The sequence below is a fragment of the Ammospiza nelsoni genome, chromosome Z (genome assembly GCF_027579445.1).
Source record: "Ammospiza nelsoni isolate bAmmNel1 chromosome Z, bAmmNel1.pri, whole genome shotgun sequence".
Classification (NCBI taxonomy): Eukaryota; Metazoa; Chordata; class Aves; order Passeriformes; family Passerellidae; genus Ammospiza; species Ammospiza nelsoni.
This window is the reverse complement of record NC_080669.1, coordinates 19791059-19807494: the sequence shown is the minus strand read 5'-3', so window position 1 is coordinate 19807494 and position 16436 is coordinate 19791059.

Here is a 16436-nt window from a genome sequence, read left to right as displayed (position 1 = left end):
TCGTAGCTGGGCCGTGGAGCTGTGCCGCAGAGCTGTGCCACGGAGCCGGGCCTCCCAGCTGGGCCGCGGAGTTGTGCTGCGGTGCTGTGCCGCAGAGCCGTGCCGCGGAGCTGGGCCTCGGAGCTGGGCCGCGGAGCTGTGCCGCGGAGCTAGGCCGCGGAGCTAGGCCGTGTAGCTGTGCCGCGGAGCTGTGCTGCGGAGGTGAGCTTCGGAGCTGTGCCGTGGAGTTGTGTCGTGGAGCTGTACTGTGGAGCTGTGCTTTGCTCCCTTCCCTGCATTCTGCATCCCTCAAAGAGTCTCTGTTACTACATTAGCAGCTCTGCAGTGCCGACTTGCTGCTGGAGAACTCCTGGAACTCTGAAACCCCGGATTTCTAAATCCTTGAATTTCCAAATCTCTGCATTCTTAAATCCCTGGACTCCTGTAACCTCGGATTTTGGAATCCTTGGATTCCTAAACTCTCGGATTTCCTGAATTCCCGGATTCCTGAACCTCCTGATTTTGAATCCCCTGCCGTCTGGTTGTTTCTGAGGTGTTTGTTAACAATGGTTTCTACCAGATCAAAATCTGTGGCTGGTGTAAGTGATCAAGTTGGGCCCTCCAAAAAGGACGTGAGTGTACAGACCCACCCCTGCCCAGAATGTTTGAGTTTATTGGTGGCATCAGGGAGTGCTGTGGAGGAGAACCGCTTACGCTGCGAACAAGTGAATGACCTCCTTCTAATGGTGGCTGAGCTTAGGGAGGAAGTTGAAAGATTAAGGAGTATTAGTGAAAGTGAAAGGCAGATAGATTGGTGGAGTTCAGCCCTATCATCTTTAAGGGAGGTTACTAATCAAGAGACTGAGGACTTATATGCCTCCCATTCTCAGATGACAGAAGGGCATTTGGTGGATGAAGAGGAGTGGAAATGGGTCCCTGTGCGGGGTGGTAAAAATGAAAAGACCTGCCCCCCTCCATCATCCAGCCAAGTACCATTACAAAGCAGGTATGAGATACTGGATCCAGAGATACAACTAGATGGTTTAGGAGAGAATTGTCTGCCTAGTGAACCTCCTAATTATGTTTCACCTGCAACACGAATTATTACCTCTAGTACCAAGAAGAAAAGAAGGGTAATTGTCGTAGGTGATTCCCTCCTGAAAGGAACTGAAGGCCCTGTATGTCGACCAGACCCATCCCACAGGGAAGTTTGTTGCCTCCCTGGGGCTCGGGTAGAAAATATTACTGAGAGACTTCCTGGACTGATTCAGCCCTCTGATTATTATCCACTGCTGATACTTCAGGCTGGCAGTGATGAGATCGAGAAGAGGAGCATTAAGGCAATCAGGAAGGACTTTAAGGTACTGGGTCAGGTAATTGACAAGGCAGGAGCACAGGTAGTGATGTGCTCAGTCCCTCTGGTGGCGGAGGATAATGATGAAAGAAACAGAAGAATCCGTATCATTAACAAGTGGCTTAAGGGTTGGTGTCATCAACATAAGTTTGGATTTTATGATCATGGCGAAACTTTTACAGCATCTTCTTTGCTGGAATCAGATGGGGTACACCTCTCCGTTAAGAGCAAAAGGATTTTAGCTCATGAACTGGCAGACCTCATTGAGAGAGCTTTAAACTAAGCTTGAAGGGGGAAGGGGAACCAGCTGAGCTAACTGGAAACAGGCCCAAGAATTGCAAGCGTAAGATAGGGGTGAACTCAGTTGCCCAGATGAGGTGCATGTATACCAATGCACGCAGTTTGGGCAATAAACAAGAAGAGCTGGAGGCCATGGTACAACTGCAAAGCTATGATGTAGTTGCCATCACGGAAACGTGGTGGGATGACTCATATAACTGGAGTACTACATTGGCTGGATACAGACTCTTCAGGAGAGATAGAAAAGGAAGAAGAGGAGGTGGCGTAGCTCTTTATGTTAAGCAAACCTTCGATGCCATTGAAATTGAAACAAAGGAAGAAGGTGTTGAATGTTTATGGATAAGAATCAAGGGGAAGGCCAATAACGCCGACATCATATTGGGAGTCTGTTATCGTCGACCCGATCAAGAAGAAGAAGTAGACGATTTATTCTATAAGCAGTTGTGCAATATTTCTAGATCATCAACCCTTGTTCTTGTTGGTGATTTTAATCTACCAGATATCTGCTGGGAACTTAATACAGCAGTAAAGAGGCACTCCAGAAAATTCTTAGAATCTATGGAGGATAACTTTTTGTTACAGCTGGTAGATGAACCCACCAGGGAAGGGACTACATTAGATCTGTTATTTACAAATAGGGATGGGCTGGTGGGAGATGTGATGGTTGGAGGTCGTTTGGGGCAGAGTGACCATGAATTAATAGAGTTTTCAATACTTGGCGATATTAGGAAGAGCACCAGTATAACTCGTACATTGGACTTCCGGAGGGCGGACTTTGGCCTGTTTAAGAGATTAATTCAGAGCGTCCCTTGGGAAGCTGCCCTTAAAAATAAAGGAGTTCAGGAAGGGTGGGCTTACTTCAAGGCAGAGATCTTGAGGGCGCAGGAACAAACCATTCCTGTATCCCGAAAGATCAGTCTACGGGGCAAACGTCCAGCCTGGCTGGGAAAGGAGATCTTGGAGGAACTTAGGAATAAAAAGAGGACGTATCAGAGTTGGAAAAAGGGTCAGGTCTCCAAGGAAGTATTCAAGAGGGCTGCTAGAGTATGCAGGAAAAAAATTAGGGAGGCCAAAGCTCAGTTTGAACTCACGATAGCGACTGCTGTTAAGGATAATAAAAAATGTTTTTATAAATATATTAATAGTAGGAAGAAAGGTAGGACCAGCCTTTGTTCCTTACTGGACAAAGGTGGGAAGTTAGTATTTGCAGACGAGGAGAAGGCAGAAGTGTTTAATGCCTATTTTGCCTCGGTTTTTAATGGGAAGATGACTTGCCCTCAAGACTCCCGTCCGTCTAGGCTGGTCGTTGGTTTTAGGGAACAGAATGGTCCCCACATTATCCAAGAGGAGGCTGTTATAGAACTATTGAAATCCTTGGATATTCATAAATCTATGGGACCAGACGGGATCCACCCTAGGGTAATGAGAGAGCTGGCAAATGAGATTGCAAAGCCACTCTCTATCATTTACCAACAGTCATGGATCACTGGTGAGGTTCCGGATGACTGGAAGCTGGCCAATGTGATACCCATTCACAAAAAAGGTGCAAAGGAAGATCCTGGCAATTATAGACCAGTCAGCCTGACCTCTATACCTGGCAAAATAATGGAACAGTTTATATTACGTGCCATCATGCAAAATTTGCAGGACGGCCAGGGTATCAGACCCAGCCAGCACGGATTTAGGAGGGGTAGATCATGTCTGACTAACCTGATCACCTTTTATGATCAGGTAACCCGGCTAGTGGACGCAGGGAAGGCTGTAGATGTTGTTTTTCTGGATTTCAGCAAGGCCTTCGACACTGTTTCCCATAGCATACTCCTAGACAAACTCGCTGGCCGTGGTCTGGATAGGAATACCCTTTGCTGGGTTCAGAACTGGCTGGATGGCCGGGCCCAGAGAGTGGTGGTGAATGGTGTCACATCCAGCTGGCGACCAGTCACTAGTGGTGTCCCTCAGGGGTCTGTGTTGGGGCCAGTTCTGTTCAATATTTTTATTGACGATATGGACGAGGGCTTAGAGTCTTTTATTAGTAAATTCGCTGATGACACTAAATTGGGAAAGAGTGTGGATCTGCTAGAGGGGTGTAGGGCTCTCCAGAGAGACTTGGAACGGTTAGACGCATGGGCAGAATCAAACGGGATGAACTTCAATAAGTCCAAGTGCCGAGTATTGCACTTCGGCCACAATAACCCCCTGCACCGATATAAGCTGGGGACGGAATGGCTGGATAGTGCCCAGGTGGAAAGGGACCTGGGGGGGCTGGTTGACAGTCGATTAAATATGAGCCAGCAGTGTGCCCAGGTAGCCAAGAGGGCCAATGCCATCCTGGCCAGTATCAGAAATGGAGTGGCCAGCAGGAGCAGAGAGGTCATTCTTCCACTGTACTCGGCACTGGTGAGGCCTCACTTGGAGTATTGTATCCAGTTCTGGGCCCCTCACTTTAGGAGGGACATCGAGTTACTTGAGCGTGTCCAGAGGAGGGCAACGAGACTAATAAGGGGCTTGGAACACAAGCCATACGAAGAGCGACTGAGGGAGCTGGGGTTGTTTAGCCTAGAGAAAAGGAGACTAAGGGGCGACCTCATCGCTCTCTACAACTTCCTGAAGGGTGGCTGTGGTGAGCTGGGGGTCGGCCTCTTTCTCCGGGCGACAACAGATAGAACAAGAGGACACAGTCTCAAGCTGCGTCAAGCGAGATGTAAGTTAGAATTAAGAAGGAAATATTTCACAGAAAGAGTGGTCAGATACTGGAATCATTTACCCAGTGAGGTGGTGGAGTCATCATCCCTTGAAGAATTCAAAAAAAGACTGGATGTGGCACTTGCTGCCATGATCTAGTTGAACAGTTAGAACATCGGCTGGACTTGATGATCTTATAGGTCTCTTCCAGTCTTGAACTTCTGTGATTCTGCGATTCTGTGAAAAATCCTAGACATCCACAAGCCATTTGGAAGAATCCCTTCCTTGACCATTACAGGCACACCTCTGTGGCTCATTGGTTGTAGCCGTGACTGGCAGCAAAAAGGGGAATGTCCAGTGCCACACCCAGCTTGGGCCATTTAAGGTTGATCCATGAAAGGCCAGGACCGCGAGCAAAGCCCTGGGTGGGCTCACCTACAAATTGTGTGCAGACTTGGAGGTAGGTGCCACAGGCAAAGTCCATCAGTTTTGCCTGTCCGCTGGCCAGGTGGAGGAGGATGTTGTCAGCTTTGAGGTCTCTGTGCAGGACCTCGCAGCTGCTGCAGTGCCTCACAGCCTCCAGCACATGGCAGAACAGCCCCTGCAGCAGTCTGCCGACAGGAATGCCCACACACGAATGAAATCAAAGAGGTCCTGCGATCGCTCTGGGCGCTTCATCACCAACAAGAATTTCTGCAGAGCTCAAACCTATCAAGGAGCTGGACAACACCATGCAACCCAGTGGACACCTAGCCCAGCAGTTTGATCTGGGGAACGCAGGTGCTGTTGGGCTGTGGGAAGACCACGATGCTGTCAGTGGGGCTGATGCCGTGCCAGGGGTCTGGAAGCTCTCAGCCAAACTGGGATGCTCTGTGCCCTCTGCTAATCTCCCTTTGCTCTCCCTCGAGGCGTCCTGGCGGCTTCCAGCCTGCCGAGCCTCAGCTTATCCCGCCCAGCACAGCCCGGTTTCTGCTGCTGACCCCACTCCCCCACCAGCTCACCCCAAAGATGGGTGCAATCCCCTGACACACATTTGACAGCCACCTGCTAGCCAAGGGGAGCAGCGGGCTGAGCTTCCCGCCCGCTCTGCCGAGCCCCATCCTCCTTCCCCCTCACCCTCCTCTGCCCCCCACCAGACCCCCACTCACCGGGGCGCTGGGCTCCAGGCACGTCCCCTTGCAGACGCTGCTGAAGCCGCCAGGCCCCAGCAGAGAGTCCAGCCGGTTTCACCCCTGCAGGGCCTCCTGCGCCTTCCCTGGGGCCAAACGCGGCTGGCGGCGCTGGGCCCGGGTCCAGGAACGGCCCCCGACCGCCCCTCAAGTGTCCCAGGACAGGCAGCTCTGTCTGAATGGGGCACCAGCAGCTCGGGGTCGGTAGCTGCAATGCTGCCGTGGCCCAGGCCGGGGGAACGCGTAACGCAGGCGGCGGGAGCAGCCGTGCTCCGAGTGTCCTCCGCCCCCCCCCCCGAGACAAGCCACGGTCGAGGCGGGAGGCGTAACCGGAGCTGGCACAGGCGAGCCCAAGGGATGGCCATGCGGCCCGAGGCCCAGCTACCGATGCCCCGCCGCGCAGCAGCGGCACAGACAGTACGGCGAGGGCCGGCCGAAGGCGAGACCGCTGCGGGAGCCCCGGTCTAGTGGGGATGCAGTCCCGCCCGAGGCCGGGGCGGACCGGAGGCGTGGTTCGGCCCGGCAGGTGGACAGAGAGACCGGGAAAGAAGGGGGTCGATAAGGATTGTGCGCCGCAGCGGGAGAGGGACAGAAGGAGCTGGAGCAAGAGAGGCAGAGGGTCAGCAGAGCTGCTGCCGCTGCTGTCGCTGAAGTGCCGCGACCGCTTGTCCGTTCCCCGTTTGTCCGTTCCCCGTTCAGCCCCGCGCGCCCCGGGGCAGCGCTGGCCACTTCGCTCCAGGGCCGAACCGGGCTCGGCTGGAGTCACGGAGCAGCTCTCTCTGCCTCCCGCGCCGACGCCAAAATCGCCTTGTCGTTTAGCTTCTTCTTCACTACTTCACAGCATAACTGTTATTTCTGGCAACCCTGCAGCTTTCCCCCGGTGCTCGCATCCCCCGGGCCTCATCCCACCCACTCACGCCGCGCCGCCATCTCTTCCTCCCACGTAGAGCGCTGTCTGGACTTTCCCGTGGAGCATAAGCCCTGAATGAGGAGCCTGCCAGTGCCAGGAAGAGCCGGCCGCCCGGAAATGCAAAGCAGCAGATGAGGAGGGAGAAATCCAGCCCCTGCGGGGCAGCACTGCTCCCCCGACCGCTCGGGGTGGGGAGAGGGGACCGCGCCCCCGGTGCTGTGTTCTAGTCGCCGGGGCTGTTCGTGTTTTCTTGTCCAGTTCCAGGTGAGAATCGGAGAGTGTGGATAGGATTAAAAGAAAATAATTAAACCCTATTCTTGCCGTGGTTTGGATGCCAGTCCAATACAGCAGCTCAACTCTCACCCATCTCCCTCCTCCCTTCCCAATACTTTCACACTGAAGCAAAGGTCTTCTCTGCAAAGAAACTCTGGCTGGTTTATTTCTCCTGCTCTTTAGTGACACAGACAGTAAACCAAACCAGGTTGCATCCCAAGTCTGTTTAAACATGTCAACTTTGCCATGTTCATCTAAGACAAAGAGTCTTGACCTCTGCGCAACGTCACACAAAAAACCTTTGTTGCTGCTGTGTATTGTCACTGCTGAGGGTAAAATCCTATCAGAGCCTATTCCCTGTTTCTAGAACTCACACTCGACCACAGCTCACACTGTACTCAAAGGTCTTACATTTGCATGTGTCTTGTGTTCCCAGCATTGCTTTCAAAGGAAAACAAAGGAAGGCAAATTGTGTGTAGCTAATGATTGAGAGTGTAAAACTTGCTGAGTCATGGATCTTAGCGGTAAGATGAATTTGGAATTTATGCCATGTAGAACTCGTGCAACATGGAAAAGGGGAGCATATCAGTAAAGGAACTCCTACATGTGGACATCTTGGATTCTTTCCATTTTCATTGCACTTTGGGAAAGCTGTTTCAGCTTTCCAAGAATCTTTTCCACACTCATGTCTGCTCGTTTCAAGCTCTTCTCTTTATTGGAGAGCTAGGTTGAGCTTCTGTCACAAGATGCACCACCAATTGCAGCTTCTCTTGGCTTTCAACACTCTTGTGTGCAACAGGACTCTTGCAGCAGGACAATTGGTTTGAGAACTTGACAACTTGTCCAATGATTTCCTTATGGACTCGAGAGTTATGCCATTGGCTAGGTTTTCATTTAGACTATTGTGCCCTAAGAAAGCAGGAGGTGGTACCAGGAATTGTTAGGGAATACCACCCTGGATGAACTCAGAAAGGAGCTCCAGAGCCTTCAGCCAGAAAGGCAGAGTTGAGCACTAATCATTCAAACAACTCAATCTACATCTTGAAAGTGATCTGGAATATGAAGATGGTCTGACAGAGGTAGTTTGTTTCTGTGTTCAGTTTAGATAATTATACAACTTCTGCATTTAGATAAATGCAGGGAATGACTTGCTTATCTTTATCTGTAAGAAAGGTTACTTTTCATAAGAATTTCTAATACATTCCCTGTGCTTTTGATCTTCTTAACAAGGCCCTTTGCATCACAGATTTGTCAAGAAGTGAGAACCCTGAGCTTCTGCAACTACAGGGAAGAAAACTTGCTCCTCTGCAGTGAAACTCAGAGGGAAAGAAGAGCAGGGTGCCTGAGCACTCACTGCATGTGAGAGTTCAGACCCCATTTCCCACGTGTCAGTGGCTGGGCTGAAGCGCTAGGTCATGGCAGAACTCCAGGCCTCAGCATCTTCAGCCACAAAGAGCAAGTGCTGCCTGCTCAGAAACTTGCCGCTCTGCACTCCAAAGCTTTGCACTGAAGCAACCAAAGCTGCCACTGATTGCTGCAGGATGCTCAGGCCTGGACTGACAACACAGTTGGAGGTTTGTTGTCCTTTGCCTCCCCTTTACCCTCTGGTGGAAGAGAGCAAGCCAGAGCAGGTTCTGCTGCTGCGGCTGCTACTGTGGTGCTCTGCAGACAGAGAGCAGCATGAGGGACAGGCAGTAAGCTGTCATAGAGAACCTTATTTCTCCTGAGCTCTATCACCAACTCTCCTGAAGAGAAATAGCAAATTTTGAAAGAAATTGAAATCTGTGTCTTTAAAACAATCGTCAGACAGGCTCAGGAGACACATTAGACAGTTCTAGGTCTGCTTCTGAACGAGACATTTCACCCTGGCTGCAAAAAGCAAGAAATCTTCTCTGGGAACATCACAACTTTTATCTCATTAAAGCCTCTGAAATGCAAAAATTTGAAACCCGACCATGATCCCTTTATTCCTACTGATGTGGACACTGAAGATTTACAGAGCCTTTGGAAGGGGAGGGATAGCACGACTGTGTCACGGGCTGTTTCTCCTTCCAAAGCTGGGCGGTGCTTTTGAGCCAGTAATGACAACCGGTGGGAGAACAAAGGGGACTTTTCCTGCTCCAGCACTTATGGATGCATTAGGGCCACCTTCAGGGCAGAGTTCCACCTTCCAAAAATAAAGCAGAGGGACACAGTTGGAAAATGCCTCCCTTGAGGTCTTCTCTGTTGGAAAGGAGGGACCCAAGTGCCAGGAGGAGCAGCAGGGCCCGGTCCCTCTCTGTGCCTGCAGTGAGGGGGTGCTGACGCTGGGCGGCGCCATGGGAAGGGAGCGCCCCTGCGCGGGGCGGGCGGGGGGTGGGGCAGCCGCCAGGGGTTGCCCGGGGCGGGGCGGGGCCCCTCTGGGAGGGGGGAGAGCCTCGGGCAGCTACGCCAGGGCAAAGCACAGCACCAAGGCAAAGCACAGTGCCAGGGCAAAGCACAGTGCCAGGGCAATGCACAGTGCCACGGCAAAGCAAAGTGCCAGGGCAATGCACAGTGCCAGGGCAAAGCACAGCACCAAGGCAAAGCACAGTGCCAGGGCAAAGCACAGCACCAAGGCAAAGCACAGTGCCAGGGCAAAGCACAGTGCCAGGGCAAAGCACAGTGCCAGGGCAAAGCACAACGCCAGGGCAATGCAGAGCAGCAGGGCAAAGCATAGCTCCAGAGCAAAGCACGGCGCCAAGGCAAAGCACAGATCCAGAGCAAAGCACGGCGCCAAGGCAAAGCACAGTGCCAGGGCAAAGCACAGCGCCAGGGCAAAGCACAGTGCCAGGGAAATGCACAGCGGCAGGGCAAAGCACAATGCCAGGGCAAAGCACAGCGGCAGGGAAATGCACAGCGCCGCAACAATGCACAGCTTCAGCGCAGGCTGACCAGCAAGGGAATGCTCCCGTGGAGTTCAGGATTTAGGCCTTTTGATTGCCAGTCCTACGCTGGCTGTGCTGGCCCAGCACAAAGCCTCCTGAAGCACCGCTGCCTCCTCTCCAGGCTTCCTGCAAGGCCTTTGCTGACTGGGTCCAATCAGCCAGGCTGGAGGCCGGCTCAGCTGATGTTGCAAAGAGCTGCTGTCCAAAACAAAAATCTACAAAAGCCAAACCAGAAAGGCAGCATTAGTTCCCAGGCCCAGTTCCTCACAGGCGGAGGCCAGATTCCTCTGGTTCCCAGAAAGATGCAGGAATAGGACATGAGGGCACTTTGTGCCCCTTACCTTCATGTCCAGCACCTTGCCATTGCAGGCACACGTAGCTCAAAATCACAGTCACCCCTTTATCCACAGTCTTCAGCTTGTGGGGATTTTCCCCGTGGGAGCAGCCTGGGAATGCTGCTTGCTGTCACAGGGCTTTGTTCCTTGCAGGAAGCTCCAGAGACTCACTTAGGTCCCTCCTATCTAAAACATGGCCTGGGTTAGCTGCCAAGAGGATGAGCAGTGTAAATCGTTCCTCAGCACATGCCAATCTCTGTAAGAAATGTTGATTGCGGTGGGATTTAGGTGTTGTTCTCAAGAGCACTGCAGTTCAGGCTTTCAGCAGCAAGACAAGAGCAGGCAGCTTGGCAGGCCTCCAGCATCCCCAGCACTCACCTGCCTTGCAAATTCCTCTGCTTCCTGTAGCCATGGGCTGAGACCCTGTTCCTGACCTGCGGCCTTCTCCTGTTCCCCATGGCACTGGCACCTGTTTGCTCCTTCCTGTGGCATATTGTGGGGAAGTCTAGAATGAAATGACAGCGGAGCATTGCACCAAACCTGAACTTTGGATCGTTTGCCCCATTTGGTGGTTGCAGCCATCCCCAGCAGACATGGAGTTTGCAGTTCTGTGAGCTGTGCCATCCAGGAAGGAAAAACTAAGTTGGCCCAGGAAAAGCACATCAATCTACTAAGCTCCTGCAGGCCAGAAAGGAGAGTGCAGCAAAGGACTGAAAAATGGAGTGCTATGCAGTATGCACTGTGGGCAGGATAGAGACTTAAAAGCCACTTCCATGGAGGAATCTGACCTTGCCCATTTCCCACAAGCTGAAGGGAGTGGGGTTCTGCAAAGGCACCAGGAGTGCCTTCAGTGTTGGACAGAGAACTTTTTCAGGAGCAGAGCTGCCTTGGGAGCTGGACAGAAGGGGCAAATGCGCCCATGTGTGCACCCACAGAGTGAGGGCTGCTCCAAGGGCACTCCCTGCCATGCCGAGGACACGGGCACTGCCCCGTGCAGAGGAGGTGTCCCTGTCATATTGACAACACCAACGCTGTTCCAGTGCCATGCAAACACCTATGGGTAGTTTGTTCCTCAGGTTATTTTCCCCACTAAGGTGTTGTTCCTCCTTGAGCAAGCCCTAGAGTTTTCTGGTAGATGTTAGCCATGCAGTAAATGGGCAGGAAGGACAGGCATTCCAATTTAGGGAACTCTCAGGGATATTACCAAGGTGTGATTTTATCCACTGAGTTGAAGCAAGGATTGCTTGTTTTAGTCAGAAGCATTGGTGGCCAAAGTGCTGAGTGTGTGTGCTTGGTGCCTGCTTTGTGTTACTTTGGGATCCTTTGAGCTACGGGTTATGGACTGAAGGAGAGGATTGTGCTGCTTTGGGACAGAGGAGAACTTTCCAGGCTCTCTTTTGTGTCAGCTGTAGAGAAGGTTTGGTTGCTATGCATGAATTCACAGAGCAACCCAGAGCTGCTGCTATTGTGATGTCAGTGCAGAGCTGCCACGTCACAGCGTGGTCATCAGGAGGTTGCCCTGGTGCACGCAAGGCCTCAGCGTCCAGAACAGCTCTTGGCGTTCTCGTTGCAGGAGGATCCTGTACAGAGGAGTTCTCTGGCAACAGTCTGTGCCCTGAAAAGGGAGTCTTTTTCTTTTCCTGCCGTTGTACGAGTCGGCAGACTCGTCTAGGCATCCTTTTGTTTCCCCTGCGGTTGTAGGGTCTGCAGACACCTACAGGTGTCCTTTTCTTTTCCTTTTCTTGTTGTACGGTCTGCAGACTTGTGCAGGTGTCTTTTGTTTGTCACTTTGTGTTTGTACAGTCCGCAGAGTGCCGCGGGTCTCCTATTTTCCTCTTTTCCTTGCACAGTCTGGTGACTTGTGAGAGTGGGTTTTTCTTCCATTTTTGTTTTACGGCCCAACGACTGAAGCAGCCCTGCTGAAACAATGGAGCGAGTCCGTAGAGCAGTCAGCAGGGCTTTTTCAGCGATATCAGCCCGCAAAATTGTTAACGGTCTGAGACGTAAGTAGAAGTTTTTTCCTTGGGGGCAGAACAATGAAAGAAAAGTGCCATGCAGATGCCATAACTTTGGTAAAGCTCCTGGCAACAGTTTCAGCCAAAAAGGGGGTGTCCCTTGTCCAGCAGGGTGTGGACAACTTCCAAAATGCAGACTGGAAGAGTTGTGCAGGTGTCCTTCTGAAAACTGAGCCGTTTTTAAAAGGAACTTAAGGAAGGCATCCTTTTTCTGCATTCCCTCCTTAAAGGATGTGCCTGTCTAACTGGCCCCCCTCTGTGCGCTACAAGAGGGATTGGCTTTGCACTGAAGGGCAAACTGCTGAGCAGATAGTGTGGGCTCCTGAACCCCAGAGCTGGGCCTGTGCTGTGTCCAAACAAAGCTGCAAGCGCCAAGAGGGGTTCAGTGGAAGCTTTTGTGGGGAATTGTTTACAGCAACCTCGTGGCACATGCTGCATGCAATTTACAAAAAGAAAAGGAAGTGCAGGAAGGAGAAGAGAAGGAAGCTGCTTTAGTTGTAGGGGGGACAATGATCTCCAATGCAGGCAGTGACTGCTAAGGAGCAATTTGCATCTTCCCGGCCCCAAGTTTCTAGTTCCTTAGTGGCAAAGCCGAGCAAAAGGTAGACGCAGCCTAGGATAGTGGCCTGCAGTCCTGCTTGCTGGGCTACAGAACTGCTGCTCCCGGTAGGGAGGTTGTGAAAGGAAAATGCTCTCTGCTTGGCTGGCCTGGTTCTGTGGGATTCCTCAGCACCAGCAGTCTTGTAACAGCACCTGGTTTGTTCTCTCTTGCCGCGGCAGGTCGCCTCAGAGGTGGAAGGAGTCAAGTCTACGGTTCGGTGAGTGGGACGGGCACCCTTGACATTCCTGGTGCCTGAGGATTATGCAGCAAGCTGCCGGCTTGGCCTGCTGTAGTTGAGTGCCAGGCTGGCAGGCCAAAGGAAAGTCCACACCAGTGCACGTCTGCATGAGCACCACCAAAACAATTCCCTCAGTTTATTCCTTTTCCGTTGAAGAGGCTTTAACTAATGTAACTAATGAAACTAGGTTTTGCAGACAGAAAGCTACATGCTGATTGTAGCCTGGCTAAAATATCTCCTTCAGAAGCACATGGAGTCCTGTTGAAACATTAGTCTCATCAGCCCACTTGAAATGAGTATTAGTGACTGAGGATCCCATTTGTAGTGAAATTCATGGCTTCTCACTAGGACCACTGGTGATAGAGCTCAGGAGAAATAAGGTTCTCTATGACAGCTTACTGCCTGTCCCTCATGCTGCTCTCTGTCTGCAGAGCACCACAGTAGCAGCCGCAGCAGCAGAACCTGCTCTGGCTCGCTCTCTTCCACCAGAGGGTAAAGGGGAGGCAAAGGACAACAAACCTCCAACTGTGTTGTCAGTCCAGGCCTGAGCATCCTGCAGCAATCAGTGGCAGCTTTGGTTGCTTCAGTGCAAAGCTTTGGTGCAGTGCAGAGCGGCAAGTTTCTGAGCAGGCAGCACTTGCTCTTTGTGGCTGAAGATGCTGAGGCCTGGAGTTCTGCCATGACCTAGCACTTCAGCCCAGCCACTGACACGTAGGAAATGGGGTCTGAACTCTCACATGCAGGCATCATTTTCCTGCCATTCTGACAGGGACTGTGAACTTGCCTTGGTGTCAAACTAGCTGTAGCATGATGTCCTTTTGTACTGCTGGTGAGAAAGTGAGCCCCTTGTGCACAGTGTCTGTGCAGGCTCCCTGCTGCCAGCAGAGAGAGCGGTGCCAAGGCGCAGTTCACAGCCTTGTGAGGAACACAGGAGCCACCGTTGCTGCAGGGACTTGCCCATCTCCAAGCACTGTCTAAGGAGCTACAGTCTCTGCTTTGACTACACCCTTAACTTTGACATGACCCAAGTTTGCTGAGAATGCTGAGCAGCTCTGCATGGCAGAGACAAGGTCTGTGTCTGAAGGGCTGGAATGCAGTTCCTATTGGCTGCTCCCTAATGCTTGAAATCCTGAGGGGAAGCCTTTTGACCAGAGCTGAGCAGGGAACTGGTCCCTGCTTCCATTCTGAGACATTCAAAGCAACACAGGCTTAGTTGGTTACCCACATCAACAGCCGCACACAACAGCTTTTGCCTTCAGGTGAGCTGTGTGGCTGCTTGTTGCTTCTTGCAGCTCTCAGGAGCCAACTTTCCTGCTCCTTATTGCTTGTTTTCCTTTTTCTTTGTCCATTCCTTGCAGGCCCCGCTAGGAGAGCTTCTTGCCTCTCAGAACTCCTCGGCCCAGGCGGGAAAGGCAGAGAGGGAGCAGAGCACAGATAGAGTGTGCAGTGCCCAGGAGTTCAGGTGTGTGTTAAGCTTTCTCGCTTTCTCTGAGCAGGGTTGGGCATTGCTGGGCTTCAGGAGGTTGAGAGTCAGAGAAGAAATTTGGCTTTCTCATGGTTTGACTTGCTCAGCATAGACAGGGGAAGGCAATCTGTGGGCAGGTCTGGCTGCCTCCTGGGACTCACTTCTCCAACCTTGACAAAAAGTATGCTGAACTGGACCAGAGGAAAAGCAAGGGAGGTTCAGGCTGGGTTTACGGAAAGGAAACCTTTGAACTGCAGAGGCAGCAGAACAAGTGCCTCAAAGAGCTTGTGCAGATTCCACCCTTGGAAATTTGGAAACTCCAGCTGGATAGGGCCTTGAGCGGCCAGTCCAGATGCCATAGCTGACTCCAAGTGCTTGGAGCTGAAGATGGTCCTAGAGGCTCCCTGGGGTTCCTGCCAGGCTAAACCATCTTGGGATCCTTTGATTATTGGATTGGAAATTTGTACCCACGTTCTCGCCAGGCTATAGCTTGCGGGCTCTTTCCTTGTTGGGCTAGTGAAAGCAAGAGTAATTGTAGGAGTGCTCATCTGGACTTACCAGGCCTCTCTTAGCCAAAGAGGAACTTTTGCAAGTCCGGTATCCACTGTATCAGAGAGGAGCACTAGCAGGCAGGAAGCTGCTAAGCTGAGAGTACCTGAGCTTTCTGGAAATGTTTTGTGGCTTCTGAAAGCTAATTTGACTTCCTCCCTGGTGATTCTTTCACCTGCAGAAATGACAAAGAGAGATGGTGGTCTAGAGAGGGAATGCCAGCACTCTCTTGAGGTGGAAGTAGAGGGCTGTTGGAAGCCCCTGAGACCGCCCTGTGAGGGACATGGTGTGTAGTGCTGGTCTTGCAAGGAGACTGTGTTTCAATTAAAGGCTTGCTTGTCTGTCCCCTTGTTGTAGAGGGAAGGAGCTGGCTGCATTTGAGAGCAGGCGCCACTCCTCACGAGAGAGGGTGTTGCAAGTGGCAGCAGAGACAGCCGAGGAACCACAGCTTCCGAGGAACCTGCTGAAGGAAGAGGTTCCTCTGGCGGTGCCAAAGGTACGCTCACCTTATTCCTAGGCAGCACTTATGGGACAGGGAGCTGCCCCTGGCAAGAGCGCCCCAAAGGCTGCTTCTGGCAGCAAGCCAAGACTGAGACCGTGCTGTTGTTGTTCCCCTTGAAAAATGGTGCCCCCTCCACTTCCAGGTTTGCCGCCGGCAGCGGCCACCCCACAGGGGTCTGGAGAAGCTGCTCCAGGAGTTCTCTCGCCAAGGGCACACACTGCCCCGGCTGTGCAGAGAGAAGGCGGCGCAGGCACAAGAGAACGCTGCCCTGGAAGCCCGACTGGCAGCCACGGAGCGGGACCTACGAGGCCTTTCAGAGCAGCTGGCAGAGGCCAGGTAAGGGCAGGGAGGAGCACCTGGGTGCGACATTATTGAGGGTCTGGAATGACAAAGGGGGTGAGCATTAAGTCAGGATTTACTGCCTCCTGTTTGCACTGCAGATGTGTCTCTGTCTGAGAAGTGAAGAGACAAGAGAAAAAAGAAAAGGATACTGTGACCTGAGTGTTACTTTTCTGACAGCTCCAGCTGTCAAAGCTCTTCTGGGCGCCCGCCTGGGAGCCCCTTGCACATTCCTGGGCCAAGTGCAAAGCAAGCCATCTAGGCACTGACAGGAGTACTAGGGAAACTGTGCGGATGTTTGCTGATCTCAGGAATTTCCCGCAGGCTTTGGTTTCTCCTTCAGTGCATCTTAACTTCAATCTTTCCTTGCCAAGTAGTTTGACATGGCATTTCCAGAATTCAAGGCTCTTACATGTGAAGGTTATCAGTAGGCTGCTGATGCTTCAGGTGAAAGCTGCAGGGTTGAGCTGAAAATCTTGAGACCCTTCTGACATAACTCTTGTCAGTTATGGTGCAGGAACCTCAAGTTGCTTACAAGGAGCAGCAGAAGAAGGGAAAGGTCTTGTGGCTTCTCGACAATGTCCAGGGATTCTTGCTGAGCACTTGTCCACCCACCTCTGTTACCTGTCAAGGTCCTTAGGCAGCTCCCTTCTTAAAGAGTGTCAAGACATTCGGGCATTGCTGGCTCAGTTTACCAAAAATCAAGGGAGCAAGCATTCTTGTTCATGAAAATCCAGTAATTTAAATGGCAGGATACCTGACAGCCCTCCTCCAAGACATTGCTAATTCAGAGAAAACCTACTTCTGGTTTCTTACTCA